This window comes from Equus caballus, chromosome 16 (genome assembly GCF_041296265.1).
Source record: "Equus caballus isolate H_3958 breed thoroughbred chromosome 16, TB-T2T, whole genome shotgun sequence".
NCBI lineage: Eukaryota > Metazoa > Chordata > Mammalia > Perissodactyla > Equidae > Equus > Equus caballus.
This window is the reverse complement of record NC_091699.1, coordinates 92,414,239-92,426,507: the sequence shown is the minus strand read 5'-3', so window position 1 is coordinate 92,426,507 and position 12,269 is coordinate 92,414,239. Positions and strand designations below refer to the sequence as shown.

General features: G+C 35.3%; 1 long non-coding RNA gene across 1 annotated transcript; it reads left to right on the top strand.

The window, feature by feature from the left end:
- Positions 1 to 6,386: 6,386 nt before the first annotated feature.
- LOC138918132 (uncharacterized) lies at positions 6,387 to 9,920 on the top strand. Its single transcript, XR_011427128.1, has 3 exons — positions 6,387 to 6,607; positions 8,311 to 8,463; positions 9,717 to 9,920. It is a non-coding gene; the product is annotated as an uncharacterized lncRNA (long non-coding RNA).
- Positions 9,921 to 12,269: the final 2,349 nt, after the last annotated feature.

Here is a 12,269-nt window from a genome sequence, read left to right as displayed (position 1 = left end):
ATTTCTATTTGAGCTTCCTGAGAACCAAGGGAAAAGAGGAACAATGTGGTTTATAGAGCTCTTATTGGACAAAAAGAGATGGTCTACGTTTTTTTGTCTTAAGAAACTCAGCCTGAAAACACACGATTATCACTGTTTTAATGATTTTACTTTTTCCTTTTATCTGTTTTCTTAGTATGAGCCTCCCAAGAAGAATTAATCATGTGAATCTTAAATAAAAGATAATAAATAGCATAAGGCATAGGATCCATTTTTTTAGTCATTTTATTATTTGTCTTTATTTTAAGATTTAAGGTAGATATTTTGTTCATGACTACTTCCTGCATAGATCCTGGGAGAAAGTAGTGGCATTATTTTAAAATCAGATTATTGTACATAATCCCATAAAGGCATTTTTGTGTGGAGCCGTGATAACAGGATGAGGTTCTGCAGCTTTCTGGTGCTGTACTGTAATGATTAGAATGTAGAGAGCAAAGAATAATTATATTTCATAAAATTGCATCCAACAGCATAAGTGTAAAACTACACTTAAAAGTTCTTCTGTGAACAAAAGACATTTTTCTGTCTAAACGCATTATAAAAACTTCTGTTTGATTTTCAAAAGGACAAAGAAACTTTTTCATTAAGAGCTGAATATTTGCAACTTTCTGTGCCTTAACGCATTCAGGTCAATTATTATAAAGTGAGGAAAATAGTTTTTTATAATCTTTGTGCAACTGTGCAACTCAAAAGTGTTCACACATTTTTTTCCAATGTTCAAAAGCAATTATCACAGAGAAACAAAGCAAAGGATTGTAAAGATATTATTTTAAATTGTTAAACCAAAAGGAGCTTATGCCTTCAGGGTCTGCACCCTCCACCAGCGGCCACAATGAGAATAGACCTCTTCCATGCTCCTGAAACGTCAGGTCTGTCCCTCACATGTGCTTTTTGGAACTGGCTCATTTTGGGGACAGAGCTAGAAGTTTTCACTCTCACAAATTCTGCTAAACATTCTCTATTCTCTCTCCTTACGTTTATTACCTAACTCCTGGAACGCAGGCTCTTTACCACCCTCAGCTCGACCCGCGCTGCTCTCCTCCAGGTCCCCAGAGCCTTCTAACACAGGGTCTTCCTTGCCTGAGTCAAAACCAGTCTCCCTCAGCTTTCTTGACACTCACCTGCTGACTCCCCTTCTCTATCTCTATTCATGGTTTTCTTCCCTTACTCTGCCGCCTTCCTCTTGCGGAAGCTCACGTTTCTGTTTTGATACCTGTAATTTCAGCTTAGCAGTCTTATTGAGTCAATCACTTTTATAGCTTTTATTGTTTTTCCTGATTACTTCTAAATGTAGAACTCCGTTCACAACCCACCGCCTTTGTCTCTGTGCCCAATCTCAGTAGCCTACACGACTAGTCCATGTCAGGGGTACTCAAAGGCAATACACCCAGCAGACACATTATCTCTCTCCCAGCAAGGCAAACACTCCTTTCAAATAACTTCATTTGTCAGAAGTGCTAATATTATCAATCTCTTAAACTGGAAAGCCCAGATCATGTTTTTCCTTCATACTTTATATAAACTAATTTTAATATCGCCATCTGTTCCTTCCAAATGTATCAGAAATCAGGAAATCCCACAAAACTGATTTAAACCAAATCACCACGTTGAGCACAGAACTTAATTCTCAAGAGTAATAAGTACTGGTTTACTCAATTCTGACTGACCTCCCCGGGTGCTCACCCAGCCTTTTATTTCCTTTCACGGGGTTCCACTAACATTCCAAATAGAGGTTATTCAGGACTTCTTTCCACACAACCTCATAATCTTCATTCTACCCTATTTTTCAGTGAATGATCTCAGAAACTATTATGTGGAGATGATGAAAACATGGGACCTAATTCTCTTAGTCACTCCATCAGAATTTATTGCTCAAAGATTAGACTTGGAATCAGACTAAATTAAATTCAAATGCTATCATTTATAGAAAGCTTAAGCTTTTTATGCCCAAGGAGAGTTCATTTTCAGTGGTGTTTCTCTTACCTGGAATATCGTGCATCCTTCCATATCTGTTGGAAGGTTTGTGGCAACGAGTAATAGATAACCCAGCTGTGGCACTTTGAACAAATACTGAGTGGGGAGGGGGGTTGTTACACAAAAGGAAGCCTGAAGCCTTGGAGGAGCAGATGCTGGTGCTGGTTGAGCAGCCCTATGAGGTGATCCCGATGCTCTGGACGTTCTGTAGGCAGCCATTAGCACATCTGCATTCCAACAGGAAGAGGCGAAAAAGGAAAAAAGTATGAGGAGGACAACAGCTGACTTTCTCTTAAACGTCTCCGTTAGAGCTCTCATATGAAGTTCCTCCAATGAAAGCTGCCTGGGCAAGGGGATTATGTTAACCAATAACATCCATATGCTGCCCTCTGTTTATCTAAATTATAAAGATTTTTTCAAATCCAAAATTTACCTAGAATCTCACCCCCTTCATGAAAATTTCTCCAACTGCTGCTGACCACACACGTCCCTAATTCCTGCAGATTTCCAGTTGACTTATAGCAGTCCCACGCAGTAAACCACTGATATCTTCATGTCCTGATAATTTTCATTTAATGCGCTGTTTTCTTAAAATTTAAATGTACACTGGGGGCAGAAGCTTTGTGGTGGTCTCTTTTCTGTCCACAGGGCACAGAGCACTGTGCCAGGCCCACTGTGGTACCCCATGTGATTTGAAGATTTACATTCAGGCAAGCTCAAATCTGAAATCGGAAACCACTCATTTTAATTGTGCAATCCTGGCAAGATCTTAAGTTTTCTTTCTTTCTCTTTAAATGTGAAAAAAGCAAAGAATTCACAGGGAAAATATGAGAAATCAATATACTAAAATGTATCAAACATGGTACGTATTTAATAAGTATTATTTTCCTTTAAATGTCTGATTATGGTTGATAGAAAGTATACACATATACATTCTACTTAATATGATATGCAGAACTTACATTGTTAAAAGCCAAAGACTCAACACTTTCGATATTAATCCCTTTAGAATTCCTTCTGTGAAATAACAAACAAACAAACTCTGTTTTCCCTAAGTTAAAATGTATTGCAATTTCATTTAGCACTTAGTTCAAGGCTATTAAATATATATTCACGATTGTTTTCATTTGAGATAGAGATTTAGGTAATCATATCACGGCAACCTTTAAAGATAATATCTTTTCAATAGTTATAGTCTTGCTTTGCTACAGTCAGAGCTCAAGAGGTCTTACCTGACAGAAATCACCCCGTTTTACTCATAGAGCAGCCTCACTGGGGGGACACTGCGATGTGCGAGGTCCTGAAGTCGCTTCCCCAAGCTGCATCTTAGTGTTGTCTCTATTTTACAGCCCTATGTGTTGTTGTTAGTTTGGTTTTTCCATTAATATTTATATCTTGGAAAGTCACTGGAAGATGGTGAGGATAATCCAAACATATCTAAGTAGCAGTGGAGAAAAAATTAGCAAAGGGCTTTGACAGGTCTTTTTTTAAAGAAAAACTAGAAGTTCCTACATTTTAGCTAAAATGTCAATAATTTACACTTAAACTACATCCTTAAAAAATAAAGAAAAATGAAAATGAGTTTTAAAAAGTTATATTTTAGGGGTCGGCCCTGTGGCCTAGTGGTTAAGTTCAGGGCGCTCCACTTCAGCGGCCCTGGGCTCAGCTGTGGCCATGACCCATTAGCAAAATAAAGGAAGACTGGCATGGATTTTAGTTCTGGGCAAATCTCCCTTAGCAAAGGAAAAAAAAAATTATGTTATAGAGTTATTAAACTATACATGAAGGTAGATAAAATATTACAGCCCTTCCTGATTTCATTAGCCAGCATCAAAAACTCGACAGAGAATCTGAATTCGCAGACACTTTGTTAGTTATCTATTGTTGCAAAACAACCACCACCACCACCTAGTAGCTTAAAACAATAAAAATGTATCATCATAGTCTCTGCAGGTCAGAAATTGAGGAGCAGGTTAGCTGGGTGGTCCTGAGAGTCACTCATAAAGTTGCGGAGAAGATGTTGACTTGGACTGCGGGCATCTGCAGGATAACCAGGGCCACAGGATCCACCTGCAAGGGGATGCTGTCACACGGCTATTGGCAGGAGGCCTCAGCTCCTCCAGGGTTCTTGGCAGGAAGGCCCATTTACACACCACATAAGGCTGCTGGAACGTCCTCGCGACATGGCCACTGTTTCCCCACAGAGCAAGAGATGCAAGAGAGAGGGCAAAGAGGAAGTCACAATCCCTCCTATAGCTTCAGGTTGGAAATTGTCACTTCTGCATACTCACTTTGTTAGAAGTCAGTCACTACATTCAGCCCACACGCAAGGAGAGAGGAATCAAGCTCCACATCTTGAAGGGAGGAGTGTTGAAGAATTTTTGAACATATTTTAAAATGACCACATTATGTCCACCCACTTTCTAATTATCACTCCAATTATTTTGAAGGAATTCCAGATGGTACATCGTTTCATCAATAAATACTTTTAAAAAAAAACCCTGAAATCACAATGTCATTCCCACAACTGGAAAAAAATAATTTTTAATATCACCAAATATTCAATGTGTTCAAATTTCTTTGATTGTTTTCATAATTTTTTTATAGTTGGTTTTGTTTGTTTGAATCAGAATCCAAATAAGGACCACCTGTTGCATTTAACACCTTTTGAAGTGGTGTGAAACCCTCTTTTGATCGTCCAATGTGAAATATACTTACAACTAGACAAAAATATAAGATGAGATTCTTTACAAGTGGTCTCTTGAATGATATGCACGCACTGCTTTGTTTCTACATTGCTCATTCTTCTTTTCATAAGGAACTCTCAAGAAGTAACGAGCAGATTTTCATAGGTTACCTTTGAACCTAGAATTTGTGTTACCGCTTTGGTTATGTTCCTAATACGCCACCGGTGTACACTACAGGAGCGAGTGGAAATGGAGGCAAGGATACGATGACAGTTAATTGTCCATAAGCTATTTATCCCGAGGAGCACTTATGCATCTGTTACATATTTAGGTATTTGCTACTTGTAGTCTTTTTCATTTTTGAGGGGAGAAGCATCTATACCTAAAGCACCATAAAAAGGGAAAATGCTATCAAGGGGCTTTAAAGTAGCAAGTCAAAGAAAGTACGGTTTTTTGTGTCTCGGCGATGAATGGCTCCACTCATTTCAATAGGGATTTTGTTTTATATGTACTGTATTAGGTTTGTGCACTAGACACTTGACTCCCATTTCAGAATGAATTACTTTGTTAAATGCAGGTAGTTAAATAGGATAGCTACTTTAAGAACTGAATTCTTCAATAAGTACTTTTATTTTGTTTTATTAAGTATTTTATAGTGTTATCTTTTGTTCTTTCTTTAATATGTGTGTATATGTATGTGTCATACGTGTGTGTATACATGCCCTTTATATATAAATATCCATGTTATATATGTGTATACATATATACTCAGAAAATATAAAAGTAGCACGTAACATTTTTCTCATGCCCTGTTTTTTATTACATTTCAAAATTAATTATGGCTTCAGATACCTATTTGCAACAGTGAATTTTTTAAAAAATACAATTATAGTTAATCCTGCATAAATGATATTCTAAATGTAAAATGTTCAAAATAAAAAAATTTGAAAGGGTCGTAGCTAATTATATCAACTGTATATGAGCAATTTAATCATCACTAAAATTAATATTTACATTAATTTATTTAGGAAACATTTTGAAAGATCTTAAACATTCTTTGCAGGTGAAAATACTGTATTTCTGATATTGTATTTTCACTATGTGCATTTTACATTAATAAATACCAAATTTATAAATTGCTACATTATTCTCTACTATATGAATTTGCAAGAGTTTACTGTGACAAACTTTCTGTAGCTGATTTTTGCCTGTTACTTGATGAAATGGCAAGAATATAATTACTAATAAATTCAAACTACTGTTGAACTTTATTTCACAAGGCACAGCCATTTACACCAAGAAATGTACACAAACAAGATGCCTATTTGCAGCTGGCATTAAACTTTGAGAGCAGTTGACTTTGTTATCTAGATCCAATTTTTAATGCTTACTGTTAAGTTTTCTGTCTTTCTTTTTTTAATTTCCAAACCACCAGAGGATGATTTCCTTAAGAATGTTCTCCCAGGTATGTTCAGAATATTAATTAGGCCCATCTATTTCTGTCGAGTAATAACAATGTCCACAGGCTGAATGGACGCTGTGACCTGTGAAAGAACTATTCAGACGCTTTAGTCTGCCCTAGCGCATTCTTTAACAAGTGAACATAGACCTTTTTCACAGTCATCTTAAATGTTTCAACTGTGTGTTTCAATGTTTGGTTCTTGCATCTACAGCCATATAGCTTTTCTGCCTCTTTTGGGGAAGACTTCCTTGCTCTACTCATTTAAATGCTTCTGCCTTTATGACTATTTTATTGCCATACCTATGGGGCTTCTTACTGTATTTGCCTGTAACCGAAGGAGATTTTAAAGGAATTAAATTTATTCAGACTAAATCTTCTGGGGCATGCAAAGGCATCTTAAACAATTAGCAATAATTAAAAAGCATCTATTCAGACTGGATAAAAGGTAAATAGATTTCATTTAAATATAGTAGCTTGTTGGTACAGTTTTCCCATTTGCACGTTTTTTTTTAAACCTCCTGTTAGTGAATAACTTTGAAATAACAAAAGAAAGCATTGACTTTTGTCAGTTTGTATAATTTTTTACTCATGAGTGCTATTAACAAATTGCTATACTAAAAAATTTAATTATCTTTAATTTAGATGGTGCAACTAATACTGGATATAATAGCACGAGAAGGATGCTTGAGTAAAATCTAGGTTTGCTTTTTTAATTTTTAATCTCAATGTGGAACTGGCTGAAAGATTTATGGGTATTCAACCTCTAATATTTTCCTGTAAATTTTATTCTGATATTTCTGTGCCTCAGTGTACTATTTGCTTTGTATATTGAAAGAGTAGATGGTTGACTGTGCTCTCAAAGTCCTCCTTAAATTGTTTCAAATTAGGACTTGTCTTATGGATAGTTAGACAAGATAGATTATATTTTTATTCAAAAACATTTACAAGCACCTGCTAGAATATGTGTGAATGTGGCGGTGCATAGTCTCCTGTGTGTATATATATATATATGAGTACACACACAGATTTATACAAAAACAAATAAAGTTCTTTTGCTCAAGAAATTTATAGTTTAGTAGATTAAGCAGCCACTTATATGATGTGTTTGAGGGGGCATCAAGGAAGGCATCTAAAATCCAACTCTGTCACTTTATTTTAGTGTTATATTTTCATTCTTTCAGAATTTTGAGTCAAAACATATTTTAAAAAATGTAGTCGGTTAATATATTTAAAAAATGATAACCAGACTGTGACAAATGTGACATGGAATGAAACAGACTGGGACAAAAAGACGTGAAGGACCATAGAAAATACTGAAAAAAATGTGACAGTCCAAAGATACATTTTTTTTTCAAGGACTGTCCAAACTCAGCCTTTCTATGATAGTCAAAAATGTGTCTAATGATTTTTAGTGTAAAAATAGCACCACTAAAATCAGAGCAAGGTGTTACTTAGATTAAATTTAGAGATTTAATCTCACATAAGACAGACAATTTCACTCACGTGTAACTGCCCGCTTGGCCATTTTGCAAATGCATCATAAACAAGAAACTAGAAAGAGAAGAGAGGGAATGCAAAACCACCTCTGGAGAAAAAAAAAACTGAAGATAGATTCACTTTATAGTGATAGTCAGTTGATTACACAATCTTTAGGTATAGAAAAGAGCACATGGCTTGAACGTATTCTCCGTTTTGGAAACAAAGTATGTTTTGCCTCTTGATGAATGGCAAAAAAGATAAACTTCAGTCAGAAAAATATGGGTTTAGAAAATGGTTCTGCTAATACTTTGTCTAAGGGAAATTCACCTCACCTATGTGAGCCTTTACAGGGAGGATAATAATACATTCCTTGAGGACTAGCTGTAGGATTAAGAAACAACCTAAATTTAATAACATAATAACTATCTCGGGGAAGTGAAACACTAAAATTTCCGTGGAATTAATCTCCTGTAATATTACTAGACAGCAAAATTCCTGTCTTCTAAATACAGCAAAATAACACTCTTAGCAAGACGTAATAAAGAAACAATGAACATAAAATACTTTATAACACAAAAATCAAATATAACTGTTAATGACGTTTGGAGACTGAGAATCCTAAGGCTTCCTCAGCGTGTAAAGTGCCTGCGCTTTCCTTCACATCTGCAGGTTGTATTCCTCTCCCGGCTGGCACGGACGATTGTGGTGCACGCTTCCTGCCATCCTGCTCTGTGGTCCGCTGCTTGCGCTCACTTCCGTCCCTCACCTGACTCACGTCAGACAGACCGTCAAGATGCAGCAGGGCTGCCGGGAGAACTTCCGGTCAAGTAACATTTTGTTTTTTCAAAACACTTAACCCCCATTCCCAGTAGTTATTTCATTTCTCAAAAGCCTCATTAATAATTTTAAAATCAGTATATTATTATCAAATAACTCTGCATTTAATAGTTTAGTTTTACATTCTTAACAGTCTAAGCATTTTTTAAATTTACATTAGTGAAAAAAGCACTTACATCTAATTGTACAGTGACATTCTGTAATTTGTACCTGTAGATTTTGAAAATAGATTTAATGTGTGTAAGTATCCTAAAGAGAGTCTCACTATGCTATAATTTAAAAGAATAATTTTAGTATAGCAATACTCTATTAGGATGAGAGGCTTGAAAATATGAATAAAAGAATTGCTAAAATTAAATTATCATTCTATAATATGGCAAAATAAAGCATCTGACTTACAAACTTTTTAGAAAATTACATGTGCAAAATTTCCTGGAGGGAACTAAAAAACGACAGGTTACCAGGCTCATGATGTTGATTAGGTGGAGATTTCCAAGCATGAGTTTATAAGTGAGATGCCCAATAAATAAGGTGACACATAAATTATTGAAACTATTGGTTCAGTTATTGGTTACCAAATTTACCTCATCGCAGATGGGAAAAAATCATGTGAAATAAAAAGGATACTTAGGTACCTGATGAGCTGACTTTTGAAGAATGTTTGAGAGCTAAACACAGAGAGAGTAACTATTTGAGGATGTCCCATATTCTTATAAGCTTGGATAGAGAATATTAGTTTGGCTTTTGGCGATTTCTAGCATTACAGATGACTATCATTACTAATTGACTATATAATTCCTGTGATTTTAGTAAGGCTTGCTTTCAGCTAAAATAATAAAATTTATTTTTAATCTAGAAGTTTCCCTAAAGAGACTTGGCCAAGTGTGAAAAAAGCATGGCTTTATTAATGAGCTTATAGTGACTTACTTTGACTAATCAATAGTTAATATTGTTCCACATCAGGAGTAGATCTCATTCTCTTGATGTCCAGTAATATGATTTAGTAGCTATACTCTGGAACATACAGATTTTTATACTATTTTATTTTGTGTCAGTTTTTTAAAAACTGTTAATGTTCCTGCAAAATAGATATAACATAATACAGATCATAATTCTGAAGATGAGATAAAAAAATGAACACAGCAGCAAGATTGCTTTTAATTTCATCATTTTTTCAAGATCAAGAGAGAAAGTCTATTTTTTATCCTAACTTTTCCTTCTGAATTCCATGAAAACAGGCTGTGCCCAAATGTAAAGAAATCATGTGACATAGAAGAAAGACTCAAGCCAAAGTGGAAATCCTGGTTTGCCATTTATTGATCCTATGATCTTAGAAACATTATTTAAACTCTTTAAGCCTTTTTTTTTCCTCCAAAGAGAATCAATATTACTCACATTTCTCTGACTCTGTGAAAATAAATAAAGTTGTTTAAATGCTGTGTAATATGCAAAGTATATTTATTCATCCTATAGAGTTGTTATAGCTATGCAATAAATGAGGTAACTATAACAGTTCCGAAAAAAAAAAGTTACTCAGTAAATGGCTATGCAAAAATGTTGTAATACTTTTCCTTGTTGATGGAGCTCCAAGGCAAAACAAGCATTTTGAGTAGAAAGACTCAATGTATAAAAATGGAGCGTTTTCAGGGCCAGCCTGGTGGCATAGTGGTCAAGTTCACATACTCTGCTTTGGTAGCCTGGGGTTTGCAGGTTCGGATCCTGGGCTCAGACCTACACACTGCTCATCAAGCCATGCTCTGGCAGCATCCCACATACAAAATAGAAGAGGATTGGCACAGACGTTAGCTTAGGGACACTCTTCCTCAAGCAAAAAGAGGAAAATGGGCAACAGACGTTAGCTCAGGGCCAATCTTCTTCACCAAAAAAAGGAAGTGTTTTTAAACCAAAGCATTCTTCTGAAGAGTCTATCCATTAGGTACCATTTGTGAGATCCTTGGAACTGCCCAAGGCTCTGGCCAATCATAGTTAGTTTCTCTTGTGTATTATCGAAGAACCCTAAACTTTAATTTTAAAATATAATTTACTAAGGAAAAATTTTGCAGATGATCTTACTCTTTTCCCAACTAATAATTCACATACAAGGAAGAGCAGACTGCTGAACATAATCTGTGTTCTTAAGATCTGCACACAGACCCTCTGGACAATCAAGCAAAAACAACTTAAAATTTCCTTGTGAAAAAGAAAATCTTATATGTAGTCTATAAAACTAATACAAATATTAAAAAATTTTCAATAGTGATCAATTCATATTTTGCTTTTGCTTTAAATTTTCATAAGAATGCAAAGAAATATGAATGCAGAACTTCTGCTTCTAACTAATATTAGAATAAGCATCTGGAGGCAACCCTCCCATTGAGAACAGAAAGACTAGATAAAATATTTCTAAAAATCTGCTTCAGTAGATCAGAGAATAAAAAGGCAATGAGGACTCACACAGCCACAATTCAGAAAGATGGATCCCCAGACTGATGGTTGTATAGGAGGGTTTAACACTTTTGCGCTAGAGGCATCTGCTGAAAGGTAAGCAGCTAACAATCTGAGAAAAACTTCTAAAGTCTCCAAACTGGGGGGATCAATGCTGAATTCCAGTGTCTGTCAACAGAGAATGTTTTAGTAAACATGCTCATAAGCACTCTCTGAAATAGGACTCTGAGACACTGTTATCCAAGAATGAAGGGAAGCTGGAAGTGGACTCTCCCTAGCAGATGCTCAAGCCTAGCTTAAAAACATCAAAAACCCTGAGCACAATTAAGTTATTTTGGATGGTGAATGTCCTAGCCATACTCCAGGAGCAAGTATAAATCATATCCAGAAGCATCGATGATTACTCTGATGTTTCATATCAATGATTGATACTCAATCAAAATTACCTGTAAACATATTTAAAAAAACAAACGAATGAAAACCAAGTGAAACAAGAGTCAGTAGAAATACAGTCTCAGGGTAGTAGAGATGCATACTATAACTGTATCTTATTTTCTTGTTTCAAAAGACAAACAAGAAAGCTGAAAATGTTGTCAGGAAACTGAAAACTACAAAAAACAAAATAGAAACTCCAAAACTAAAAATTATAGTAAATTGTGTTAGGAACTCAGTGGAGGGTTTATTAGTAGTTTAAACATAACTAAAGAGAGAGTTCATAAACCAGAAGATAAATCAAAAGGAAATCTCCAGAATGAAATCCTAAGACTTTGATGACCTTACTGTCCATTGCCAAATTTCTTCTGTGGTCAAAGAACAATGTAACAGAACATAAGAAAAAATAGAACAAATATAATATGATTACTGGCCTACGTACAGTCATACACAAGGAGAAAGATAAAAATCCAAATATACATACATGCCACAGTGTCTGTTTTTAATAATGAATTGCCTTCATGACTCAACTGGTATGGAATATTTTTCTCCAGGATTATATTATCAACAGGTATGTGAGAATTATCTAGAATTTCAAACATGCCGTGGCATTTGACATCTTGAAGGAGATTTGTGTTGACTTTCTGTTCATTTGCTTGCTTACTCCACTAGACTACAATCCCCTTGGGGACAAGGCTTTCCCTGTCTTCTTTCCAGTTACATCTTCTACACTTTGCCACATCCCTATCAGATAATAGACTCACAATGAAATTGAATAAATAAATGTTTAAATGAATCAATTAACAAAATCAATCAGTGTGAAAAATATATTCTCTAAGTTATTATCTTTCTTCTGGTTCTTGTCTAATTTCAAATCTATTACTGAGACTACTCAGCATCATGTTTAGTCTTGA